At 29.6% G+C, this 23,387-nt stretch overlaps 1 protein-coding gene across 2 annotated transcripts in view; it reads left to right on the plus strand.

Moving 5' to 3' along the window:
- Window positions 1–23,387, plus strand: part of LOC130448503 (octopamine receptor) — an 85,885-nt gene that overhangs the window by 41,050 nt on the left and 21,448 nt on the right. Inside the window, exons 1-2 of one of the 2 annotated variants that reach the window (XM_056785924.1) lie at window positions 6,408–6,456; window positions 15,319–15,397. The gene's annotated coding sequence lies outside the window, so the exon portion shown is untranslated. Of the gene's footprint in view, window positions 1–6,407; window positions 6,457–15,318; window positions 15,398–23,387 lie in introns of those variants that run through there. The other variant, XM_056785925.1, reaches the window with a different exon arrangement.

Below are 23,387 nucleotides of genomic sequence, written 5' to 3' on the forward strand. Positions count from 1 at the left end.
CCTTCAAAGTCAAATAATCCAGTTTTCCTTTCTTAAAATTGGGCTAAAAGATGTTTTCTATGCCTGACTGAAGAATTTATGATTATTTCACGATTTTTATCTCTTTTTTTCAATAATTTCAATGGAAAAATGAATTTCAGCGGTTACGAAACTATTTAGTGATCCTTCAAAGTCAAATAATCCAGTTTTCCTTTCTTAAAATTGGGCTAAAAGATGTTTTCTATGCCTGACTGAAGAATTTATGATTATTTCACGATTTTTATCTCTTTTTTTCAATAATTTCAATGGAAAAATGAATTTCAGCGGTTACGAAACTATTTAGTGATCCTTCAAAGTCAAATAATCCAGTTTTCCTTTCTTAAAATTGGGCTAAAAGATGTTTTCTATGCCCGAGTGAAGAATTTATGATTATTTCATAGTTTTTATCGCTTTTTTCCAATAATTTTAATGGAAAAATAGACTTCAGCGGTTACGAAACTATTTAGTGTTACTTCAAAGTCAAATAATCCAGTTTTCCTTCTTTAAAATTGGGCTAAAGGATGTTTTCTATGCACGAGTGAAGAATTTATGATTATTTCACGGTTTTTATCTCTTTTTTTCAATAATTTCAATGGAAAAATGAATTTCAGCGGTTACGAAACTATGTAGTGATCCTTCAAAGTCAAATAATCCAGTTTTCCTTTCTTAAAATTGGGCTAAAGTATGTTTTCTATGCCCGAGTGAAGAATTTATGATTATTTCAAGGTTTTTATCGATTTTGTCCAATAATTTTAATGGAAAAATCGACGAAATTACATGGTGATCCTTCAAAGTTCTTTTTGTTTCTTCACGACAAATTGGCGATTTCCAGGAAATCGATGTTTCTCGAATGTGATATACAAAACAACCCGAGATACTCAGTAAACAAAATTTCGCTCTTTTTTAATGTATTTTCAAGATTTTTTAAATAATTTAAGTTTGCAGTACTTCGAGGTCGTTTATTTGTGGAGATCCACCGAGTTTTCCGTTAAAAATTATCATTCGAAAATGTCATTAGCTCCTGGACTATAAGCGAATTGTTGATTTCTAAAATTTGGCAGGAGATTTGACAACGAACGAATAATGTATAGAAAATTTTTAATCACGCGGCTCTGGTTATAAAATTAGTTGCACTTGGTATAAATAGATGTAAAACAAATAAAGATAAGTAGAAAAAAACGACTAGACTAACATTCCAGAGCTGTAAAAACATAAAATATGTGTGATACGTTCTGTTTGATTAATACTGCGTGGAATAATTTTTTTCTTTTTTTAATTTAACACCAAGTGAATTTCTGAGGCGGTAATTTCAACACAATTGTTCAAATAATAACGGTATAGTTAAGTATACATGAATTTGTCATATTTTTTACCCCTGAATGCATTAAAATAAAAAAAACCGGGTGGTTCTATTTGAAAAAATTTGATATTTACGAAGTTAAACTTTGAACACTTTTTATACACACCCCGTATAAAATAAAAAAAATTTCAAGGTAGATTCAAATACGTCTGACTTTGCTTAAAGCAACCGAATAGAAAACTTTTCCATATCTTTAAGGGTAACATCATAAAAAAATAATTTATAGGAGTCAAATTTTTCTACAAAAAAATTAATAACTCAAAAAGTATGCGTTTTTCGAAAAAAGTTTTCAGACAAAAGTATACTAAAATTTGACGTAGATTTTAAAAATGTATTAATATACAGGGTGTTATATTTAAAATAACAAAGTTACAATCAACTTCCAGTAGAACCGGAAGTCGGCCATCTTTGAAAATATTTTAGTTAAAAAGATCGTATCCGAAAACCCAAACGTAGAAATTTTCCTGATTTTTCTATAATTATTTTGCCGTATACAGTTAGTTTTAACTCGTCGTGGGACATCCTGTATACTACACATTATCAAACAGAGAAAAAAAATAAACATAGTAGACATCGATAGAACTAAAAACGTATTTTTTATAGTAACTAATTAACGACAGGGATGCCAGATCTCACGATTCTACGTAACCCCGACTAATTTTATCTACAGGATGTTTAAAAAAAAATACCCTCAATTCGAGGTCATACATTGTCCTTTCTAGATTATTTCTAAATAATATAAATATTTACTATGAATTTAAATCATTCCATTCGTGTCACGAGAGCTGAATTCACAATAACAGCAGTTATGTACAATCAAATACGAGGGTTGTACCAAAATTACGGCGTTAAAACCTTTCGCATTTCGCCCGCTTGTCCACCTGAGATTCTTCGGAGGTTTACGGGGAGGATTCTATTCAAAACGTGCGCAAATCAATAGTGAACCGCTTAAATAATATCCTTGAACTCGCCAAAGAGATTTATAGGTTATAATCAGAAAGGGTTACTTCTAATCGAATTTACACCCCTCGTATAATGAATTGTTAAGTGGAAACTAGCTTTTGATATATTCTAGTCTCTTTTTTATCGCGATTAATTTTAATTTTAGGAAATTTGAATATGAGAATTTCAATTTTGTATTTACTTTGAGTTAAAGTCGTATTTTCATATTTCTCGCTTAGTTGATTTTATTCAAACGCCGCTTCCAATGAAATTTTTGCATCGAATTCTACGTTCGAAACGAAGACAAAGTATATAAAGAAATTTCTTGTTTGAATCATCAACGGTTCCTATATATAACGTATCGTTATAGTCCAGTGAATAACGATTTTTATCTGACAACTTATTCGTGATGGAAATTTCCGTTTTTTGGTACAAAAAAAACGTCGATTTTCACAAATAAATAGATTTTATCGTGGGGAGGTCAAATGTAGTTTGAAAAAAATATGTTTTTTTTTTGTTATATACGTAAAACAAACCGAAGGTGGAATTATTTAGCGAATCGAAGATTTTGAAAAATTGAAAATCGAATAAGGGGAAAACGGTCAATTTAACGAAAAAATGTATCAAATAGTTTTCAAAGATCTTCAAAAAACCATGCGAATGAGACTTTATAAGACTTTCTAATACGTAAAATAAGGAAGTTATGACGATAATAAGATTGAAACTATTGCATTTCGTTAAAAAATTTTAGTTTCTACCCTTGATATTGCCGCCCTAATCGAAATAAAATGTTAAAAATTTGTAAATCACTTTAATTGAATATTTAAAATAGGATCAAGAAGTTTAAATGATTTAAAAAACTTGATTATAGAAAAAATTAATGGTTATAATTGAAAAAGCATTTTTTAAGTTTTTAAAAAAATCATCTTCCATTGAAAATAACTCAAAAAATATAAGAGATACGTTAAAACTTCTAAAGAACAAAAAGTTGGGTTTATTTTTTATGAAAACATTGTTGTTTTCATTTTTTTCTTATCTTCAGTATTAACCGAGATATAACATTTCATAGTACAGTTTACCTGGTATGATTTTAGAAAACATTTCTTTTTTAAAAATAAAGGATTCAGTGCATTCCAAACCTTTTTAGTTTATAAATTATAAATTTTTTTGAAAAATTTAGAATGTACGTGTGTATACACGTGGTGAAAAAACCCAGTATGGTACTGGCAACATCTGCTTTGGTATAAAGAGACTTTCTACATAAACAAGGATATAATTAGGGTTGAAATACAATGATTAAGGGTTGAAAAACATAAATAGTATCCTAAAACATCACGCGATATTTATTTTAATCCTACAACTGTTTTTTAACTTTCTACATGCTTTAACATTTATTTTATCGAATTTCGAAAATTTTCATCCCTTATAATAATTTGCACGTATTGAAATAGGGTAGATTTTGAAATGAAGGGTAAATAAGTTCAAAATTTCACACTAATCATGGTTTTTGAGGTAATATCAAATTTTTACCGTTATTCACTGGACTATAAAGGGTATCCCACGACGACTTAAAACTATCTGTATATGGCAAAATATTTATAGAAAAATTTTGAAAATTCATACGTTAAGGTTTTCGGATACGATCTTTTTAACTAAAATATTTTCAAAGATGGCCGACTTCCGGTTATACCGGAAGTGGACTGTAACTTTGTTAGTTTAAATAGAACACCCTGTATATTAATACATTTTTGAAATCTACGTAAAATTTTAGTATACTTTTGTCTAAAAACTTTTTTCGAAAAATGCATACTTTTTTAGTTATTAATTTTTTTGTAGAAAAATTTCACCCCTATAAATTATTTTTTTATGATGTTACCCTTAAAGATATGAAAATGTTTTCTATTCGGTTGCTTTAAGCAAAGTCAGACGTATTTGAATCTACCTTGAAATTTTTTTTATTTTATACGGGGTGTGTATAAGAAATGTTCAAAGTTTAACTTCATAAATATTAAATTTTTTCAAACGAGTTAAAACTAACTGTATACGGCAAAATACTTGTAGAAAAATCATGAATATTTCTACGTTTGGGTTTTCGGATACGATCTTTTTAACTAAAAATTTTCAAAGATGGCCGACTTCCGGTTCTACCGGAAATCGACTGTCACTTTGTTATTTTGAATAGAACACCCTGTATATTAATACATTTTTGAAATCTACGTCAAATTTTAGTATACTTCTGTCTAGAAACTTTTTTCGAAAAATGCATACTTTTTGAGTTATTAATTTTTTTGTAGAAAAATTTCACCCCTATAAATTATTTTTTTATGATGTTACCCTTAAAGATATAAAAATGGTTTCTATTATGTTGCTTTTAACAAGGTCAGACATATTTGAATCTATATTGAAAAATGTTTCATTTTATACAGGGTTTGTATAAAAAGTGTTCAAAGTTCAACTTCCAAAATATCAAATTTCGTTCATATTTTTAAACAGAACCACCCGACTTTTTCCATTTTAATTCATTCAGAGGTGGAATATTTGCCTCATATCTTACCCTTGAATGCATTAAAATAGAAAAAACCGGGTGGTTCTATTTGAAAAAATCAAAAGAAATTTGATATTTGTGAAGTTAAATTTTGAACACTTTTTATACACACCCCGTATAAAATAAAAAATTTTTCAAAATAGATTCAAATACGTCTAACCTTGCTAAAAGCAACCGAATAGAAAACATTTTCATATATTTAAGGGTAACATCATAAAAAAATAATTTATAGGGGTCAAATTTTTCTACAAAAAAATTAATAACTCAAAAAGTATGCATTTTTCGAAAAAAGTTTTTAGACAAAAGTAAACTAAAATTTTACGTAGATTTCAAAAATGTATTAATATACAAGGTGTTCTATTTAAAATAACACAGTTACGGTCCACTTCCGGTAGAACCGGAAGTCGGCCATCTTTGAAAATATTTTAGTTAAAAAGATCGTATCCGAAAACCCAAACGTAGAAATTTTCATGATTTTTCTATAAGTATTTTGCCGTATACAGTTCGATTTAACTAGTCGTGGGACATCCTGTATAGATATTTTCATGCATTTGCTTATTCCTCTTTGGACTAGGATTAAAAACCTAACTTTTGAGAACAATTGTCTAACAAGGAAGTGTTTAAAATACGTCAACTGTTTCCCGAATAAAATATTTCATCTTTTGGTATCTATTAAAATAATTAAGAAAATTTTCGTTCCTAATGGATATTAGACATCAAATTATCATAGAACTGTAAATTTATCATCCTAGACAAACACCGAATTATATCTTTTGTGGACCTTCCGAATTATAAGCTATTTCTCTTTTGAGAATAATTAATTTAGGGAAATCTTTCGAAAAGAGGAAATATTTTGTTTCGCTAAAGTTAACTCCATTAAAGTTTGAGAAAATTATTAATTGCATATTAAAGCGAAGAAACAAACCCGAACACGGTTACACGGTATATCCCCCGAAATTGAATGATGTTCTTTGGAACGTGGCCAAATCCACACACAATTCATTAAATATGATAATTTTCACTAAATTATCATACAAATCGTTATTGTTAGCACAGAACAGTAAATTCATCCCGAATGGGATTCCATCTTGTTTCATTATTGACAGATACAAACCTGTCATCGAATTATTCGTTACGTTATTTTGATATGACGTCATAAGCAGCCACCATATAGTATTAATAATATAAAAATCACAAGAAACCGTTTAATTATTATGTATATTCAATTTAAATTCAACATCGAGTTTCTTTTAAACATTTAGAATTCAATAAATCATCTTTAACAAAACCGGTTTGTCTACCGCAGTCTGTTCGCTAAAAAACTTGTCCCCGACTCTGATCTCGCAAAAAATAAGTACCTTGTCTGATCTAGAGATGGCGGTAGTTACTTGAAAAATATTAATAACTACACAACACGGAAATGTTTCAAATTTGAAGACGAAATTTCGAACTAAGCGTATATTATATAGAAAATTATCGATAATAAAAATTGATATAAAGTTAGTAGCGATGAAATAGTTGGAGATATTTAGTCTTGATAAGAATCAATATCGTGATGCTTCGTCATATACACGTGGTTCAAATACATTCAGTAAGTTAAAAAAATATTTATACGTTCAGAAGTGTTGTAATTTAAATTCGATTATAATTTTCATTTGAGTTAAGTTTCTATTAAAAACCGTTTCATACTTAATCCCACGCGAACGTTACCCTCACATATACAGGGTGTTTAAACTTAATTTCATTGAAAAAAGTGTCTACGTGAATAAATCTCGATGGGATTAAATAATTTCTTCACCAGATCGAATTCTAGTTATTAGATCTTGTGATCGTTTCATACAGTAAGGAAATCGTATAAAAAAATCGATAGGATTTAAGTCTGGTGATCTTGAAGGCGAACAATTGGGTCCAACCCGACAATTTTGTAAATTCCGTACGGACCCGAAAATCTCTGGGTTCGATTTCGTCGATTGCGAAATTTTTGTTGGTATAAATTAACTAAAAATTTTTTAGAGCTACCCCGTAAATCTTTCGACATATCGATTAATTGTTCAAATAAAAAAATTCATTTTATAACAGCAAAATTAACGTAAAAACTCATTTAAAATTCCACGATTTAATCTACCAGGATAGTGTCAAATACACAAAACGTCACAAACGTCAAAAATATGACACACGCCTACTAGATTATAATTTAGAAATATCGAGTTGTATTTAATTAACTTTAGTATTTCGTTTGGAGACAAATTTCTACAACACAGTTTATTTTAGCTTCATAAAAAGTTATTATAAATAATAAGGCAATTTAAAATAAAATTAGAAAAATAATTTACTCCAGTGGCGTCGAAAATAGGGGGATAAAAAAGACAAACATGATAGAGCGCCGCTGGTTAAATTTTTTCAAAGTTTATTTATTTCAAAATATTATTTTATTAAGGAGCTAATTGGTCACGAAATTTGGGAAAAAAATTTAAAGGCGTTTTTGATTTATGGCAAATTTTTGATTTTTCTGCGACACATTGCGATCGCGGGCCTTATAATACGGGCCAGAAGCGGCCCGCGGGCCGTATCTTCGACATAACTGTTTTTTCGATGACTCAGTTGGTTTATTCGGGGATATTTTCTAATTTTCCAACCTGTATAACTTTTATTTTAACCTTCTAATTAAATTTCCACAATAAAATTGATTATTTCTTTTATTTCCCAACATCCAAAATCTCACCCAAGTCTCGAATGAATGTTTTCTGATAAACTCTTTGTTAGAAACCGAGTTTCTAATGAAAGGACGTCGCTGGCGAAAGGGCCGAAGGGTAAAGCAGATCTTTTTGTTCTTGTTAAGTTCTCTAAGTCTCTAAAGATTTAATTTGAAATTAGAAACGACAGTTAGTTCGCTCTACGTCCATTGTTACTTAGAATACTGCATCTAGAAAGGATTAACTATTTAAAAAAAACAAAATCTAATTAATCCTTCGGGTATTTTATCAAATTTAAACCGAAAAGAAATATTTTCCGTAGAAACGTTCGACGAATTGGGTTAAAAACAGCCTCCTTATATAACTGATTTGTTACCACGCGACTATTATTTGTTCGACCTACTGAAATAGGCATTTGTAGGACATAGATTCGAAAGAAATTTAAAATTTGATTGCAAATGGTTATTTGATAATATGATAAATAAAATTCGGGTTTATTTTTGAACCACCCTCGTAATATGTTTATTTCAACTAGTTGTCGGGTACATCATCACCAAAACTGTGTAAAAAACTGTGAAAATAATTTTCGTTAATATTGAATTAAATACTTTCATCAAGATTTTGGAAAAAGATTTGTACAAAATTTTTTATTATAAATTGTGAATGTTTATGACTTAATCGAATTATTTCTACGAGTGTATGTAAAAGCCGTTTTCCTTTTTGAATAGAAAACACCGATTCCGAATGAATCGTTTCATTCGATAGGATTTGTATGTGCATACATATGGATTTGTTAAACATATCGAAGTTTTTATAGTCCAGTCATTTTAGATAGATTTAGTCGAGCATTTAGGAAAATCGATATACCCAGCTATAAAGTCGTTAAAACTTGTTCATTTGACATGCTAAAACTCCTCTCAAAACTCACATATAATTCGATATGAGCAACTATAAAAATCGAGGGTCAAAAGTCAAAAAATCGATTTTTAATATTTTATTTAACAAATAACTCGTTTCCTATGGGTTTTACGCTATTTATGCTTATTATCAAAATTGTAGATCATTAAATTCTCTACAACTTTTGTTTAAAAAATTTTTTCGTACTGTGAATCGTTTCTGAGATAGAGGGCGGTTAAAATTCCGTTTCAAATCAAAATAGTAGTCCCGATCAAAATAACGTCTTATAAAGTTTATAAATTATTGCAGATACCCCGCTATAAAGTCGTTTAAACTTGTTCATTTGATATACCAAAATTCCTCTCAAAACTCACATATAATTCGACGTAAACAACTATAAAAATCGAGGGTCAAAAGTCAAAATCGATTTTTTCAACTTTTTTTACAAATAACTCGTTTCCTATGGGTTTTACGCTATTTGTACTTATTATAAAAATTGTAGATCATTAAAATCACTACAACTTTTGTTTGAAAATTTTTTTCATACGGTGAATCGTTTCTGAGATAGAGGGCGTTAAAAACTCGTTTAAAATCAACTGGTAGTCCCGATCAAATTAATCTCTTATACAGTTTATAAATTATCACTAAATATATAATTATAAATAATTTTCATTTTTTATTAATAATTACACTATAATTAAATATTTTTTTCAGTAATGAATTTATTTCTGGCATTCGGGCACTTATATCCTACGTACCTTTCTATTTATAGCCCTCTATCTCAGAAACGAGTCGTCGTATGAAAAAATTTTTCAAACAAAAATTGTAGATAATTTAATGCTCTACAATATTGATAATAATTATAAATAACGTAAAACCCATAGGAAACGAGTTATTTGCAATAAAAGTGCGAAAAATCGATTTTGACCCTCGATTTTTAAAGTTGCTCACATCGAATTATTCGTGAGTTTTGAGAGGAGTTTTAACATGTCAAATGAACAAGTTTAAACGACTTTATAGCTGGGTATCTGCAATAATTTATTAACTTTATAAGACGTTATTTTGATCGGGACTATCAGTTGATTTGAAACGGAATTTTAACCGCCCTCTATCTCAGAAACGATTCACCGCATGAAAAAATTTTTCAAATAAAAGTTGTAGTAATTTTGATGATCTACAATTTTGATAATAAACATAAATAGCGTAAAACCCATAGGAAACGAGTTATTTGTAAAAAAAGTTAAATAAATTGATTTTTTTGACTTTTGACCCTCGATTTTTAAAGTTGCTACATCGAATTATTCGTGAGTTTTGAGAGGAGTTTTAACATGTCAAATGAACAAGTTTAAACGACTTTATAGCTGGGTATCTGCAATAATTTATTAACTTTATAAGACGTTATTTTGATCGGGACTATCAGTTGATTTGAAACGGAATTTTAACCGCCCTCTATCTCAGAAACGATTCACCGCATGAAAAAATTTTTCAAATAAAAGTTGTAGTGATTTTGATGATCTACAATTTTGATAATAAACATAAATAGCGTAAAACCCATAGGAAACGAGTTATTTGTAAAAAAAGTTAAATAAATCGATTTTTTTGACTTTTGACCCTCGATTTTTAAAGTTGCTCACATCTAATTATTCGTGAGTTTTGAGAGGAGTTTTAATATGTCAAATGAACAAGTTTAAACGACTTTATAGCTGGGTATCTGCAATAATTTATTAACTTTATAAGACGTTATTTTGATCGGGACTACCAGTTGATTATAAACGGAATTTTAACCGCCCTCTATCTCAGAAACGATTCACCGCATGAAAAAATTTTTCAAATAAAAGTTGTAGTGATTTTGATGATCTACAATTTTGATAATAAACATAAATAGCGTAAAACCCATAGGAAACGAGTTATTTGTAAAAAAAGTTAAATAAATTGATTTTTTTGACTTTTGACCCTCGATTTTTAAAGTTGCTACATCGAATTATTCGTGAGTTTTGAGAGGAGTTTTAACATGTCAAATGAACAAGTTTAAACGACTTTATAGCTGGGTATCTGCAATAATTTATTAACTTTATAAGACGTTATTTTGATCGGGACTATCAGTTGATTTGAAACGGAATTTTAACCGCCCTCTATCTCAGAAACGATTCACCGCATGAAAAAATTTTTCAAATAAAAGTTGTAGTAATTTTGATGATCTACAATTTTGATAATAAACATAAATAGCGTAAAACCCATAGGAAACGAGTTATTTGTAAAAAAAGTTAAATAAATTGATTTTTTTGACTTTTGACCCTCGATTTTTAAAGTTGCTACATCGAATTATTCGTGAGTTTTGAGAGGAGTTTTAACATGTCAAATGAACAAGTTTAAACGACTTTATAGCTGGGTATCTGCAATAATTTATTAACTTTATAAGACGTTATTTTGATCGGGACTATCAGTTGATTTGAAACGGAATTTTAACCGCCCTCTATCTCAGAAACGATTCACCGCATGAAAAAATTTTTCAAATAAAAGTTGTAGTGATTTTGATGATCTACAATTTTGATAATAAACATAAATAGCGTAAAACCCATAGGAAACGAGTTATTTGTAAAAAAAGTTAAATAAATTGATTTTTTTGACTTTTGACCCTCGATTTTTAAAGTTGCTACATCGAATTATTCGTGAGTTTTGAGAGGAGTTTTAACATGTCAAATGAACAAGTTTAAACGACTTTATAGCTGGGTATCTGCAATAATTTATTAACTTTATAAGACGTTATTTTGATCGGGACTATCAGTTGATTTGAAACGGAATTTTAACCGCCCTCTATCTCAGAAACGATTCACCGCATGAAAAAATTTTTCAAATAAAAGTTGTAGTAATTTTGATGATCTACAATTTTGATAATAAACATAAATAGCGTAAAACCCATAGGAAACGAGTTATTTGTAAAAAAAGTTAAATAAATTGATTTTTTTGACTTTTGACCCTCGATTTTTAAAGTTGCTACATCGAATTATTCGTGAGTTTTGAGAGGAGTTTTAACATGTCAAATGAACAAGTTTAAACGACTTTATAGCTGGGTATCTGCAATAATTTATTAACTTTATAAGACGTTATTTTGATCGGGACTATCAGTTGATTTGAAACGGAATTTTAACCGCCCTCTATCTCAGAAACGATTCACCGCATGAAAAAATTTTTCAAATAAAAGTTGTAGTGATTTTGATGATCTACAATTTTGATAATAAACATAAATAGCGTAAAACCCATAGGAAACGAGTTATTTGTAAAAAAAGTTAAATAAATTGATTTTTTTGACTTTTGACCCTCGATTTTCAAAGTTGCTCATATCGAATTATTCGTGAGTTTTGAGAGGAGTTTTAACATGTCAAATGAACAAGTTTAAACGACTTTATAGCTGGGTATCTGCAATAATTTATTAACTTTATAAGACGTTATTTTGATCGGGACTACCAGTTGATTATAAACGGAATTTTAACCGCCCTCTATCTCAGGAACGATTCACCGTATGAAAAAATTTTTCAAATAAAAGTTGTAGTGATTTTGATGATCTACAATTTTGATAATAAACATAAATAGCGTAAAACCCATAGGAAACGAGTTATTTGTAAAAAAAGTTAAATAAATTGATTTTTTTGACTTTTGACCCTCGATTTTCAAAGTTGCTCACATCGAATTATTCGTGAGTTTTGAGAGGAGTTTTAACATGTCAAATGAACAAGTTTAAACGACTTTATAGCGGGGTATCTGCAATAATTTATAAACTTTATAAGACGTTATTTTGATCGGGACTACCAGTTGATTATAAACGGAATTTTAACCGCCCTCTATCTCAGAAACGATTCACCGTATGAAAAAATTTTTCAAACAAAAGTTGTAGAGAATTTAATGCTCTACAATATTGATACAAAGCATAAATAGCGTAAAACCCATAGGAAACGAGTTATTTGTAAAAAAAGTTAAATAAATCGATTTTTTCGACTTTTGACCCTCGATTTTCAAAGTTGCTCACATCGAATTATTCGTGAGTTTTGAGAGGAGTTTTAACATGTCAAATGAACAAGTTTAAACGACTTTATAGCTGGGTATCTGCAATAATTTATTAACTTTATAAGACGTTATTTTGATCGGGACCATCAGTTGATTTGAAACGGAATTTTAACCGCCCTCTATCTCAGAAACGATTCACCGTATGAAAAAAATTTTCAAATAAAAGTTGTAGTGATTTTGATGATCTACAATTTTGATAATAAACATAAATAGCGTAAAACCCATAGGAAACGAGTTATTTGTAAAAAAAGTTAAATAAATCGATTTTTTTGACTTTTGACCCTCGATTTTCAAAGTTGCTCACATCGAATTATTCGTGAGTTTTGAGAGGAGTTTTAACATGTCAAATGAACAAGTTTAAACGACTTTATAGCTGGATATCTGCAATAATTTATTAACTTTTTAAGACGTTATTTTGATCGGGACTACCAGTTGATTATAAACGGAATTTTAACCGCCCTCTATCTCAGAAACGATTCACCGTATGAAAAAATTTTTCAAACAAAAGTTGTAGAGAATTTAATGCTCTACAATTTTGATAATAAACATAAATAGCGTAAAACCCATAGGAAACGAGTTATTTGTAAAAAAAGTTTTAAAAAATCGATTTTTTTGACTTTACAGTTGGGTATCTCAATTTTCGAAAATCCTTGACTAAATCTACATAAAACGACTGGACTATTATCCCATATGGAATTGAAGGAAAATACATTTTCAATAAAATCAGAATAGAGATCATATCTACAATATATCCTGATATAAAAAATACTTGATTCCAATTTTTATTTTTTCATTTTTAGTCCTGTCTAGGAGATCTCGAACTATCCAATCAATAATTTTTTTTTGAAAAATCAGCCATCCTCGTTTTAATAATACCATTCAAGTGGATTTTATTTTGTTATAGGGATTAAATTCGTTAAAATATAGACAGTTTTGGGAAAAATACTTTCTCTAGAGACAATACATTCTTATATAAAAAAATATTTCATTAAGCATGAAGATTTTGTCATAAACTAGCTACTTCGCGAATAAAATATTTTTTCATATCGTTTCTTAGCCCATTATTCGCGATGATTAAACACCTCGGGCCCTTTTATTATATTTTTAATATAAAAACTTATCTGTAATGAAAAAAAAAGCAGGATATTCCTCGACATATACACAGAGATGTTATAAACAAGTTTCCATGTACTATTTGAAGATTATTATCATTATAATGTACCCAAATTACGTCTACAATGTTATAACGATCAAAAACATTGATATAGAACTTTTGATCAGCATTAAGGAACCTTCCTTTCTATCTCTATAGAACAATCTAACAACGTTATTTCTGGATATGCAAAATTCAATCATATATTTTCATTATTTTCACAATTACCACACACCAGAACGTCCGAATTCATAATATTTACTGTTGTGGAGTCGGTAATTTCTTTATTTCGAGTTTTTGTATCGAAATTTCTTCACGATTAATTTGAGGATTGACGGCTTGTCAGTTGTCATTCTGTTTACTAAATCTACGGTCTTTAAGTACAAAATTCGTGCGATATTTTTCTTCTTCTCGACCTTTTTTAACCGTTTGTACACTACTGATGTAAACTTATGTCGATTATATTAAAGAAAATAGTCAGTTACTTATACAACAGTCCCTTAGCCTTACAATCTTAATTCCTAAAACGTAGTTTTCCTTTTCATAGCCACGTAAATAATTATTCGAGATTTTACTGTATAATATGACAGAATACAACCCCATTTCCACGATAATTTAAATAACAAAAAAATTCTAGTCGCCTCCAATTTTCTTTTGAATATTTCATGCGGAAGTTGAAACTACGTTTCGGTTCACAAATTATTTATACTTGTAATAGCATGTCTTATCGACAATCTCGTAATTGAAATTCATTCTCGTTTATCAAAGAAATAAAAAAAGCGAGAATTTCATTGAATTCCAACGAGTCCTTTTGAATGAAAACGAAAAAAAAATCGCTTTTAACGTATCGATAATTCATTCACAATGACTATTTATGAAGTATTTTATACTGTATTGAACATAAAAACTTGTACTTTGAATTTTATTAACGAATTTCTTCGCGACACGCCACGCCACGCCGATTCGGCTCATATTGAACGTTCCTGATGATCCAACAATAAAAAATTGGTTCTGTATGGTACTAACTTACAACCAATTGAGTATAGAATCAAATTTTATCTGGAATGGAAAAAATCTTCCTTCTTACTGATTGGAAAAGCCGTTTAAAAAAAACTTTATCGGCTACTGTTAACCGTCGAAAAAATTTTCAACGACGCCCTTGTTCAGATATCATAATTCAAATTGAGATTTGATAAAGGTCCGATCATTAATAGAACTAGAAAGATTTCACTGAAATCCTTCAGATTAATGAAGGGTAGTTGAATAAACGCGATCCAGGATTAGTCAAGTTCAAAATCCTCTTTTAGTCGTTTGTTGAACCTACTTTATTAATAATGGAATTTTTTTTTATATTAATTAAAGTCGATTTTCCACTGTTTCACTTTTCACTTTTCGTCATTAAGTTTCTCTGAAAATTGAGACGGATTTCGAGGAAATTAATGAATGGGGAGTTGAATTTCTTAGGCCCAAAAAAAATATAATTTCAAAATTTAACTTAGTACTAAGAGCATCATTTTTTTTCCTCAAATTTTCACTTTCCCTCCATTTCCTGCCTAATAATTTCCTCAATAATAAATTTTCTGTATAAATTTTACTACGTTTATTACCAAAACATTACTCATAACTAATAAAATTCATCTTGTTACAGGTGTAAAACAAAAAAATCGCGATGAATATTTTATTTACACCACCTTGTATACAACAAACTAGAGATCAGTGGCTGAATGGTGAGTTATCAAAAAATTATCTTTTATTCCTTATTTACATAATCTAACTGTTTGATGATACGCCACTGAGCAAGTACATAATGGACACGTTGCCTAGCAACGAACAAAGCGGTTCGCTGCCTTTTTTTTGTAGGAAAGTCTAAACTGTATTTAAAAACCTAACCTATAAATATTACGACATCGTGTTAATTTACCCATATAAAAATTATGACACATTTTTACGACATTTATATATACATTATATCAGAAAAGTAAAACGATATAAACAAACAAAAATTCAATTATAATTTTAATAGATATCGTAGAAAAATATAATGATGTAACGTAATAATTATTCGGGCGCAAAATTAAATGTTTGTCGTAACTTATATTATAACTGAAAATAAACGTTTCTTCATTATTTATATATTGAATGATTTAACAGAGGCGTACTAACAAAATGATATTGGATATTATAACAAGGAATATATTTTAAACAATATTTACTCATTTCACTGACTTCCATAAACACAGCAATGGAAATTGATCGTATAAAATATTGGAGCATAATTAATATTTCTTTTAGAAGTTTTGAGAGATAGTACGTAATAAAAGCTTTCCTGATCTCTAAAGTTAACGCATTAAAAAGAAATTGTAGCTCACTTGAATATCGGTCAAAGTACAACCTTATCAGCGAAAGAATCGAATCGTGCTTAAAATCGTTTTTCTCGCGCTTCCACTCGCCAAATGGATGTAGGGAGTTTACCACTCGAAAATATTTCGTTTCATCTAATTTTGCTAACGATATCAATAAAATAATAATAGGAAAGTAATGAATTATCATTTACACAGTTGAACATTAAACTAATAGGATAATTTCACATCTGTCATCCGTCACTGTCAACGGGAGCCGATGGTCTCGATTGTGGAAGAGTCCAGCCAACTCTGGCCAGTGGCGTACTGTTTTTAAGAGCAGACGATACAATTAATTATATACATATAACAGCAAAAAATATTAGAATAGTTATTCCCAAAACGGGAAATTATTATCATTAAAACGTGTTTAATTTTTTAAGAGAGGGTACTTCTGAAATCACGTGGTTGTCACGTGCCAAGCAGTTTCGCAATCGGAGTTTTGTAAATTTGAAGATTTTATAAACTAACCGGTAAATTTGATAAAAAATATGAAATTATTTATCACATTTACCAAATTCAGTATAATCACCGGTAATTTGAATCTACTATTTGTCTACAAATTAGTCACCAGTTTCCAGAATCGTTTTTCTCATTCCGAAATATTTTGCGTTGTCGATTTTAGAGCTGTGTATAATCTTTGTTAAGCTCCACATCGTTTCTCGGCTTACGACAACACCGAAAAGGATCTTACTCGGAAAGGGTGAAAAATTTCAATGGGTTTCTATTAATTCTACTAACGTATTCATCGCATTACTCAGTCAATTATATTAATCATAATAATGCAGATCTCAGCCCTTTATTTGCTTTGGTTAAATATGTAATTTCCTCAAGATAAAATGCAGTGGAAGAGAATACATAAAATTGACTATTTTACACTGTTAAATAAAAAAGCACGACGCCCATGCGTTGTGCTACGTAATCGAATTTTTTTAGAATAAATATAGATGGAGCCACGACCGGTAGTCGCTAGAGAGATACTTTTGGGACCATCCTCGTATTTTAAATGAAGTACGACATTTTTTTAATTGATTCACTATTTTAAAAATATTTATTTGTCGAAAAGTTCATTTAAATACTTATTTCATATTAAATACCATAACCTATATTTACAACTGTCATTTTTCGTAGCACAACGCATGCGCGTCATGATTTTTCACCGTTCGTTTACACTGCCTGGCTGTTATCGACCTTCACACTGATTTACATCGTCTACAGCTTAGTGCTGGTTTAATGGTTCATTAAAGTTAATCTGGATCTGATATTTTTGCTGTTTATTCCAATTTGGTAGGTAATACAGTGTTTCATAAAGAAACTTTCGGTCCCTAAGGGTGTCGACGTCCCTTGCAGCTGTATAATCGTTTTTCGCGTCCATAATAAACAGAAACTTCAACAACCACCAACTTCTCTAAACTATATTTGTGCTTGGACAAAGCTACGGGCGTTTCCGAGTGAATTTCATATGAGTAAAACGAAATTATGATTTAGATAATGAGTGGTCGTTATATTATACGCGCTCCCTCGTATAATAGAGTTAAGCATATTCAAAAACTTCATTATTTGACTAATTCTTTAAGATATCATCTAATACTTCCAATAAAACTTTCTAAGCCGTTTATCCTACGCGGTTTTATCTAGTAGATTTGTTTTACAATGAACTTGTTTGAACTCACATTAACTACCAGATCAAAGTTTCTTGCAGGGTAACTTGGAAACTGAGTCTTAACTTATAATCTGATTTATTCATCGAAAAGTCAAGCAATACTGCGAAGCTTAATGTGAAACGATAAAGAAACAGGTGGTTTTTTCTTTTCGTACAGTTATCACCAAGTTTCCTAGTCGTACATAAATTATTGATTTATAAACACATGTGGATATCAAAGATAAAAACGAAAATCTTTTTAACTGAACGTTTAGAAGTTAAAAAAAAAACATATTTATGCTTTTAGCTTGACATTAACAAAATAACGCGTTGGAATTTGGGGGAATAAAAGTAGAATAATTACAAAAGAATGTGAGGTAACCTAAAAATCAGCGGCAGTAAAACTACGTGAAGAATTTGCTCCTTAATTTTATAAACTGACATTTGAAGCTTTTAATTTAATGGTTCTGGAAATATTCATTAAACTAAATTTGTTTTGGGGGTTAAAAGTTTCATTGAAAGCTGAATAATCGATAATTACGAAGAAATTTATCGAATAGTTGGTATAATCGACCCAAAATAAGTCGGAAATGAAGAATAAAATTTTTCGATATCTCGCTTCGTTTTCGATATATCGATACTTGAAGTCGAAAAAACTTAACATAACCTCAACGAGGCATACTTCTTGCATAATAGGCTCGATACAGTATATTTCTACATTTAATTATTGAACTATTCCTGTGAATTAAATAAAAAACTTTTCGTTTGTTGAATTACAATATTCGGTTGGAATATAAAGCAATAAAATCTTCATATCAAGTATCTCGAAAAAGAAATTATATTCCTCATTTCTTTCTCTCTCAACATATTAATAAAACCTTTTTCTCTACTTCCCTGAGCAGAATAAATATCTAGTGATTCTGAATGCTATTCGTGTAGTAGCAATATTATACAGCGTATTTAAAAAAACTAACAATCACTTTAAAAAGCACGCTAGCTACATACGTGCAATAACTTAAGCTGAAAAATCTCCTAAAATCCTCTTTCCGGAAAGTTTCCATTAGTATTTTCCAGTGTAAACGTTTATCGAAGCTCTCAAAAAGAAAAAAAAAACGAGATTGAACAAAACAAACTTAGAAAAATACCGCTGTTATTTACCAATAAATCAGTGCTGTATCGTAAACAGAATTTATAAAACCTAAGCTTTCTACAAATACATATGGTTTGAAAGGAATAAATTCATTATATTATGAACAATAAATACCTGCAATCCCTTTTGAACGACAAATTATTTGAATGTGAAGTGTTCGGCTGCGGTACAATTTGATTTAGTAAAATTCGCCAACAGACACTGGTTTTAGAACTGATATTTCGATGCTGGTCGCCATATTAATTAAAATAAGCAGAGTTTTTCAACAGAATTTGTTTACACTCGAAATTAGAGGCAAATAAACCGTAGAACTAAACACTATTATTTGATACATTCCGATATAGATGGTACGAAAAATCCTATGGATTTAATAATGACAAATGCTTCTTGATTTTACACTGCACTATTATTTCTTAAAAAAATATATTCTGTTACGAAATCTTTGTATATTTTCATTTACGCGTTCTTCTTCTGACTGGTCATTTTTTGTTGTTTAATGGCTGAAGTTGTAGTTTTCGCGCGATTTTTTAGTAAAGTTTCCATGACAACCAGATTTTTTATCTAATTGGTCAATAAGGACAAAGCTTGACAGATGGGATATAGAAGTACAGGATCGGATCAAGGAGTACTATAAAGTGAACTAATTGCTGTAACTATATTTTATTGAAATATTGAGTTTAATCTATTGAGTTTTTACATGGAATTATATTCTTTGTATTGTTTTTATTTCCTTATCATATATAATACGAAATAATCAATAAAATATTGATTACATCAAGGTTTAAGAATTAAAATTGTTAATATATGTGTCAGATAATATCATATGGAATTACCGAATGCAATGAACACAATGTAGAGAAAATATTATTTGGATTGATAATGGGAATTTGGTTCATCTATTGATAGTATTAATCAGTTGATATCACAAAGATTATATGTACGTCAACTGAATTCTAATTAGGTTCTCAATGTTACAAATTTTAATTATGAAACCACCTTGAGAGCTTAGTCCAAGAAAAACATGATGATTTGGATATAAAATCGATTGAAAAATAGAATTTATGTTTTCTAAAAAACAAAATATGAATTCGTGTGCAGAATTTGTGCCAATTCATTGTTAATGACGAGTGTTTTTAAAAAAAATATCTATAAACGACGACAAAAAAATAGTACTTCTCATTAAAGATTGGCTTAATACAGGGTGGCTCAAAACATAAGAGTTTTTAATAGCCTCATAATGTCCTTCCAGAGGGGCTCTACATATGGTAAAAGTATGTAAAGCTGCTCATTACTCATCGTGAATAAATCAGACGATTTATTGTTGAGACAAACCTGTCAACATTTAATAAAAACTAGAAAATAACTTTGATCATTTTCCAAACATTTTACATTTGGATACGGTACTGTTTCAATGAGACCCAATTCGTTCTCCGGTTTATTTAACTTCGTTATAATAAGTTATACGTTTAAAGTTTGATTATGTTACCCCCCAAGGCTAATTGTGAGACCCGGTGCCGCCTGGTTGTGTATATTTGAAAATCTGTTGTTGCTCACGAAGAAACGCCATCTTGTTTAAAATACATTTACATTCTAAGCTACTATCTAATACAAAATCCAGTCTAATTTGATAACAAAGCGTTTATATTAGTTTGAGATATATATATATATATATATATGTATATATGTATATATATAGGATGAGGTTGCATTAAAAACAGCGTAGATGCAAATTAATATTTTACGTTTACATATTTAGTATGTATGAAAAAACTAGTAAGAGCAATTGAGAACGACGGTATAAAAAAGCACACATAGTATTATCCTTTTTTTGTTATGTAGAATAAAATTTGTAGATAAATTCGTGGAACTGAGTCGAATTATTTATTAATGGAGGTCACACAGGCAGTTGTTAAACGTTACCAACTGTGGGTTTCCATTTCACCACGAGAGAGAAAGAAAATGTGGAATATTGTTTCTCGAACTGTGATAGGAAGCGCGTTTCTAATTGCCCCATTTTAAACTACATTTAGCAGCTTTTAGACATACGGGCGCTTTTAGACTGTAGGGAATATCCACAATTTCATTATTTCACGTGAAAAAAAAAAAAAAAAAATAAGAGTTATATGAATATGAAGGTAGAGTGAAATATAATTTATTTCTTCAGGATTTTAAACGTTTCGTTGTGATATTGAACATTTACAACAACAAATTTTCAAATAAGAATCTAGTAGTAGTATACGAGGGGCGTTCAAATAAAAGGAAGAAAGCGGAGGGAAAAACTCTGAAGAAGGAGATATCGCAAATAAATAAATACAAGGAGACATAAAACAATAAGAATCACGTTACCAAAAAAGGATTTTAACAAAATGAACATGCTTCTGAGCGAGTATAAAGAGATTAAATGGTATACGTCCTACTGACCGAGTTGAGTCGATTTTTTTTTGCTCGGTATTGACATATGACATATGATACACAAGATGGCTGGTGACGTATGACGAAGAGTGTTCGTGATTGTAGTAACGGATATTTATTTATACTTTTTATTCGTTTGATGTTGTGTCTATGTGACGTTTAACATTCTATTTCTTCTTCTATTAATTGTAAACCTTTTTTCACTATCTCCTGACAAGCTTTCAAATTGATTAAACCTTCCCGATTTGCTAAAAAAAGTACAAAGTATTTTCTTTAATATTAAATTAAAATTTTTCCATCTTCAAAGATTTATTTTCATATTCGTACTTTCGTAAATTGTTTTCTTGAAAAAGCTTTAAATATTTTACATAAAAAGACAGTTAAAAAGCGGAGTTTAGTGAAGTGTCAAGATGTTGGGAACGGTTGATTAATACCAACCGTCTAGAAGACTTTAATTTGTTCTCTTATATATGCGGTAGACGTGTAATTTCATTTTCACACAAATAACTGATGTGTAACGAATTTTCAACTTCTTGTGACGAATATTCGAAGGTAGCGATACATTCCTGAGCTTTTCCTATCATCGTTTTCAGTTAAATAACATGCCGATGTGCTTTTCGTCAAACATTTCATTAATTATTAATCATTGTGACGCAGTAGTCACTTCTGTTTTATAGCCACTTCCAAGTTCTGGAAGAAATTAATTGGTTGTCGACGTCTCACTCAGTTCCGCTTTTCTCGAATACGTTCCATTTCTCATAGTCCGGTCAAAATAAAACATATTTATGTTTAAAAACTGTGAGTTATATCAAATTATCAAAATGGCGGCTGACATTGTGCAATGTTGCCAAAAAATTGGTTTCCGTATTAAATTGAAGATTATTAGAACGTTTATTACTCAAGAAAAATATCAGTTACCCCGTATTTCACGTCTTTACCTAACTATTAATTTTTAACGGCAACTTAACCACGTAGATAGATTTTTCAATAAACTCATGACATAAGACAGTTGACATAAATGTAGTGTCCTTTCGTAATCATTAAGTTTATCTATTTAGAATATAATCTTTCACTGGATAACACGAAAAAACAATATTAATTAATAAAAATGTCCAAGAAACGTTATAATTTAACATCGTTCAGTCTCTGGTGTTGTCATTGTATAATCCAATGTTATGGATTTTCACTTTTGATGCCTTGTATAAGAGTAAAACTTTCTGAATGTACAATTCATCCCAAAATAATTGTCGAAATCAAGTTTTAATTAATAAGATACCAAAATAACTTGTAGTGAATCTAAATTTACTCATTACAGATTTTATTATTAAACACAACTTTACGTTTACAATTGCTAAAAGCATATAGGCAACCAAAACTACAAAAACTCGATATTTGGGTTGTCTACCTCGCACAATTCGTGATGGATTTTTATTTGTTTGCAATTCAATTTTTCTTAGTATAAAACAGGATTTAGTGTTTAGTATGATATACATAAATCTAGAGTTGAATTTGATTGACTGTATTCATCTTTACACTTAACATATATTGATGTTTAACTTCTACTACTCGTAGTTCAGAGACTAGCTTAAGATTAGGAGGATTTTCAAAGGAAATACTTGAATCATAAATGAGATAGGAATCGTTAGATCTAAAGATATTTAGATAATCTAACCATTAGGAATTAGTTTCAATAAACTTAAACTCATCTAGTTGAAAGTTTATAGCTCGTTAACATAATTATTTAATTAATTAGATGCGTCGATGTAATGAAAATGCCTCTATTTTGAAGTTTTATTGTCACACAGTCAATATTTTACAGTCTGATTCATAAAAATGGTCGTTAAAGTAAAGTAATTGCCTTTAAAATGAGATTTAAAAAAATGTATAAAAGCAATAACACATGATCTAGTAGTAATATAAAGACTGGACGGAAATATGATAACAAAGCAGGAAAATACGACGAGAATAGAAGTACGATAAAAGGCTTCAGTGCAAAGACGTATATTTTTAATGCCCTATTAGCGCTGAAAAGGAATGTTTGTGAGATATATAATAAGGAGCAATTATAATATAGAGCTGTACTTCATTTAATACGAGGGTTATTCAGAAAGCAA

This window comes from Diorhabda sublineata, chromosome 8 (assembly GCF_026230105.1).
Source record: "Diorhabda sublineata isolate icDioSubl1.1 chromosome 8, icDioSubl1.1, whole genome shotgun sequence".
In the NCBI taxonomy this organism is placed as follows: Eukaryota; Metazoa; Arthropoda; class Insecta; order Coleoptera; family Chrysomelidae; genus Diorhabda; species Diorhabda sublineata.